This window comes from Vigna radiata, unplaced genomic scaffold (genome assembly GCF_000741045.1).
Source record: "Vigna radiata var. radiata cultivar VC1973A unplaced genomic scaffold, Vradiata_ver6 scaffold_111, whole genome shotgun sequence".
Classification (NCBI taxonomy): domain Eukaryota; kingdom Viridiplantae; phylum Streptophyta; class Magnoliopsida; order Fabales; family Fabaceae; genus Vigna; species Vigna radiata.
The window spans coordinates 1,005,088-1,011,036 of NW_014543596.1; positions in this window are offsets into that span (position 1 = coordinate 1,005,088).

Here is a 5,949-nt window from a genome sequence, read left to right on the forward strand (position 1 = left end):
ATTGCATAGCATTCATAAGTTTCAGATATTCGAAAGCAATTCTGTGTTCGTTGGGAGACGACTTAGGGTTACTTTAGCCCTATCTACTTTCTTGAATACTACTAGGCAATACTGAAGTTGCCTTGAAAAGTAGTATTAATTTGATAGCTTCAATGACAGCTTATCACGTTCCAACTTGGATGTTTTGGTTGAGTTATCTGGCTTTATAGACTATGTGGAACCTTGAGTTAACCTTGTGAGATGTTATGCCTTAAATTTTCATTGTGAATGTTATCATGATAGATCATAGTTGACTTTGCCTGAGTTTCTCGGAATAGAATCATTTGCTTGCTTGTCACACATGATCAAGGCCATGTTTTTCTTCTACCTCAAAGAAGCCAATACAAACCTGTTGGACCCTAATGAAAGATGTTTTCCCTCTTTGAACCTCAAATCTAATGAAAAATCCCTGAATTCTCTACCTTAAGCTGAATAGATTATTCATGTTTGCTGCAGGAGGATGGTTTAAAGTTTGGGAGAGTTTGTTTTGTAATTAAAGAAAAAGATAAAGAAAAAAGAATTGAATGAAAGAAAGTTGGGATATAAGTCAGAAAGTGGTTGTAATTTAAGTGAAGCAAAAGAGAAACTTATGTGCATGATTTGGATTGTTTAATCTCTTAGCTCAAGGTGCTTTGTTATCCAGAAAAACCATATTTCTTTCTTAGCCCAGCCTCAATAAAAGCCAACGAAAGTCCTTGTGATGCTGACTTGCTTGTGAATGTGTTTAATTTGGTTGAAATGAATGGCAAAGTTGAGTTGTGTGACATTGTGATAGTAGAGTCTTAGACACACACCCTATACACCTGAGCATTAGAGCGAGACACTATCTTTGGTGAGGATTGGTTCTACATAATTCAGTAAAGCATTCTGCCATGATTGTTGATCTCTTTGGAAAATGAGGCATTTGATTGATTGAATGTTTGATGAGCAGCACAATGAAATACTAATTTGTTACACATTTCTAGTCATTTCAAGTTAAGCAAGTATTGTGGATTTTGTTGAGTTTGTGAAAATATTTTTTTGTGTTATAGCCAGATACCTTTTGCTTGAGGACAAGCAAGGTTCTAAGTTTGGGGGAGTTGATAATGACATATTTTACCATGATTTCAATGATGAATCAAGAGAAAATGTCAACCCTTTCTTAACTTTTTACCTTGTAAATCCTAGTTTTCTTTTAGTTTGTTAAGTGGTTGCACCCCAAGTTTTAATGAGATATTTTGTTCACTAATCCTTGCTTTCATGTACTTAATGTAATTGGAAGAAGTCTATGCATCAAATGAAGGCACTGGAAACCAAGAAAAGCAAGAAAAGCAGCAAAAATGAAGAACCAGAATTCTGCTGAAATCAAGCTCGAGCGCCCCAAAAAAGGGGGTGCTTGAGCGCCAGTGCACCAATTCCTGAGTTTGACTGTCGCGCGCCTGAGCGCCCCATTTTTGGGGCGCTTGAGCGCCAACTTTACTGACATGGCAGATTTGCCCTATTTCACTCAGAAACGCGAAGAGCTTTGAATCTTTTGCTACCCAAACGCATTTTCTCTCTGTGGGAGCTCTTGGAGGCGAGCTAGGAGCTGTGGGAACAGTCCTTCTTCATCCTTGGGTCTTCTTTCTTCTTCCATTTCCACCATTGTTGTAAGCTTGAGCTCTCCATTTATGGAGAGCTAGTTTCATTATTGTTGGGGGATTGATGTAACCACTAAACTCTTATGTAAAGCATGTTGCTTTGAATGAATATATACATTTTTCATTGATTGTTAGTGTTTAATTCCTTCTCTTAATGCTTGTTGTGAAGTTTCCACCCATGACATGATTTTAGGGTTTACTTGATATTGGGAAATGTTGGGTAAATCTTGACTTGGGTTAAACACCTAAAGAAAATAGTATCTAGGGATAGAACTAGGACCTTTGGTTGTCTTAAAATCCCATTTCTTAATGCGGAAATAATCGTTAGGTTTTCCAAGGGATTGGAGTCTAATGAGGAAGTCTAGGCTCTTTCTACCAAGGGATTAGGGTTTGAGTAAACGAGTAGATTGACATTGACATATTAATGAAGAGGAAGTGATTTTCTATGCATAAGAGTGAAGTAGGTGAAATCATACCCCCAACAATATCATTNCATATCATTTCNAATCTTACCNTTTACAAGNGTTTGAGTGCTTAAGATCACTTTTATCATTTATGTTTTATAGTTACTTTAATTGAACNAAAATTCAATTTATGGAAGCATTCTTTAGTCTAGGTTAGTTAGAAATTATACGATTGTCTAGTGCAACGAGTCTCTTGGGAAACGATATCCGGTCTTACCGGTTTTATTACTTGAAACGATTTGGTGCACTTGCCAAAGTCTCAACAATAGTGCATCTGTGATGTTTTGTTACTTTTAATTCACCTCTTGAGCTGATTGATCATTTTGCCATGTCTGGAATTGCTTGGATAACTTCATGAGTATATGTTTTCTCTGATTATGTGTTGGATATTATCTACTTCCTTTCTTTGTCCAGATTTCTTGAGAATTATATAATTATGTTTCTTTCCATCTAAGTCTTTGCCTTCTGTGTGTTGATGTTGTGTCACCCCTCTGATGTCCTCTGAACTGTTCCCTAATTTGCGTCTTGATTTTGCCCAGGAGTGCAAAAGACCAAGTGTGGTCTATTTTGATGAGTCAATATTTTCTTGACTTCACTTAGTTTATTGTGCTAGAATTAATCAGGGAATTGTGCTTAAATGTCTGGTATTTCCCATTTTTCCTAATTGTGCTTAATTTGATCAGAAATTCTTATTTTAATTAATTTGAATTATCTGAGACTAATTATTTGCATTATTAATTGTAGGGAAAGTATTTGTTAATATTTTGGGACTTAAAGAGAAACGCCACATCAATTTTATTCTTAGTCTAAATGAGAGAGGAGGTGCATATTTCATTTTTGGGGGGTGCACATGGAGATGACTTGTGTAAATGGCACAATGGATGAAGATGCACAAGTTGATGCTGGCACAAGAGCTGGACTGTCACGGCCATTTCTATTTTTTTTTTTTGAGAAAGTCGGCCCTCAATCTCACTGCACTCATTTGGGCTTGGAAGGATGGCTTCATTCAACAAGCAACGTCCAAGATGCACCTAGCAGTTTTGACACACAGCCCATGAGCAAAATTGGAAAGGAGGTGTGTGAGTGAAGATTTTGGAGGTGCAGCAACAACGTCAGCCCATGTGCACATCCAGCAACACATGAGTGATGAGGGCTTCATTTTGGTCAGGGATAAAAAGAAGCTTTAGCTGCAACTTGAGGGGGGACTGGAACATCCAGCAGCCGCCACCCATGGATGTTGATTGATGGAAGGGGATGGAATGCAAGGTTAAGTTTGCAGATTGAGTTCAACAAGAATTTGAGAGGACCTTTATTTTCTTTGGAGGAGAGACGTACTCAACTTTTCTTTCATTTCGCAATGTGCACATGCTGCTTTTGATTTCCTTCTTTTAGATAATGCAAGGTTTACATTCAGGAACATTACACTGTTGCATTTATTTTCATTTTCAATCCAAGAGAGACACACGTTAGGATTCTGCTGGATGAAAGTTTAGTATCATATTTTTTTTATTTGAGAATAAGGAAGCGATGCTTGAATCTTTGAAGTGGATGCACATGCGGCAATTTTATTTTGCTTTGAAAAATGGTGCACACGGTGTGATTCATTGTAGGAGGAACTTTTGGCTTTGGAAAGAAGTAGCGCACATGGTGACTTTTATTTGGAGAAGACGTGTGATAATTTTAGGGAAGCACACACTTGATTTTTTTGGAGAAATTTCTTACTTTTTCTTCTAGAATGAAGTAGTTTAGTCCTAGATTTTATTTTTAATGTCATGCGTTATTTTTAATTTGCTATTTGTTTTATTTTTGTTTACGGTGTTTTACTTGATTTAACTTTAAGCTTGCACTGATAATTTTAATGCATTAATGGAAGCACCTTGCTCATTTAAGAATCGAACTGTATTTGGTCCTTGAGAGACGAACTAGGAGTCACTTCCTACTCTATACTGCATTCTTTATGCACATTAAATTTGTATGTCATGCGACACCCATCACGACGCCTGGGCGATACATCACCTAGATCGGGTCCTGTTTCTGCTCTGTTTTGATTCTTTCAGACCGGGCCGCACTTTGGGACGCGTTTGACACTATTTAAAGGACCCTATGGCTCTAGCTTTTGCATCCCTGGCAGAAGAGAGCATAGCAATACACTCCTAGCCTATTCTAAATCTTCCATTCTCTTTCTTTCTTCGATTATTCATAGAGTTCCCCCATGTCTGTGGGGAACTAGTTTCTATTTGTAGTTGGGAAATGATGTAACCTTGTAAACTCTCATGTATTTGAATTGATTCTTAATTTCATATGTTTTTTCCATTAATTGTTAGAGTAATTTATCTGTTCTTATTGCTTGCTTATACAATAACATGATCTGTGAGTTGCATGACTACCTACAGGTTCCTTTCAATTCAGGTCCTTGTTAAATTACTCTTAAGGGTTATATTGCTCAAACATGAGGATGTGAGTCTTAGTTGTCTTAACCTCTTGATCTTCACTTCTTTTTACCAGGAATGCTAGGAATTGTATGAACTCGTAATTAGGGACAGGCTTATTTACCGAGACATCGGGTTTAAGTGTTTTAGTGAGGGACGTTGGCATTAATGCATAAAGAAGAATTCTTATATACATGACAGGAAACTTGGTGAAATCTAATCCCAACAACATACCCATCTCATATTAATCAATCTTCATTCATCTTTGTGCTCTTTTGTCACTGATCAATTTTATTTTGCTTTACTTTATTATTTTTGCAATACAACTCATGATCTCTTTTATTCTAAGTCTTAATTCATCTTGTTTTCACACAACTGTTCAGCGCCGAGAGTCCTTTGGGATATGATACTTGGTCTTACAATTTTATATTACTTGTGCGACTCGGTACACTTGTCGATTTGCCCCCAACAAGTTTTTGCGCCGTTGCCGAGTGTAAGATCCGGAAAAATAAGGGTTTTAAAAATAAAGTTGTTTTGAGAGTTTGTATTCTTGTTTGGAGATTAGTGTTCTTGAGTTTATATTTTTGTTAGAACGTAATTTTTATGTTATTTCTTTATTTTTATATTCTTTTTAGGGGCAAAAGGGTCTTTTACCTTTATTTAACTGGTGTAGAAATTAATTAAGAGATGGTGTAGAAAGGAAAAGTATGCAAATTAAATAATCTTGATATTTAATAAAATAATATTATGTAAATATTTTAGAAGATTTAGTTGTTATTTTAAAAATTAGTTAAATGAGAGTAAGAGATATAATCTTCTTCTTCTTCATACATCTCTAGCTCTTCTTCTTCTTTCTTTTCCTCATTGAGAACCTTATCATGTGCAAAGATAGTGGCTTGACATTCTTCTTTAGGGTTGACTTCAGTATCAGCCTTAATAATGCCTAAAGCCTTCAGGGCATGAGAGTGTTGTTCCTGCAATAAATGTGCTTGTGCTTCTCCTAATGTTTCTTTGTGTACAGGAGATTGTTTTTTTTGTAAACGTTGTTGGACTTCCCCCAACGTTTCTTTTGGTCCAGAGACTACGTACTGCCGCAAGAATTTTTGGACTTCCCCCAACGTTTCTTCTGGTATAGAGAATAATTCCTGCTACAAACGTTCTTTAGCTTCCCCTAACGTTTCTTTTCGTAAGGAGGACTGATGCCCTAAGTGGTTTCGATATATATTTGAATAAAGATCCCCACAGTGGTTGAAATCATTTTGGTAGAATTGAGTGCCCATATAATCAAGTTCTTGTCCGTACTGGAATTTGCAAACATTAAGCACAAAACCCTAGAAAAAATTTATTAGAACAAAAATGAAAATAAACATAAAATCAAGCCAAATTCAATTAATTCAC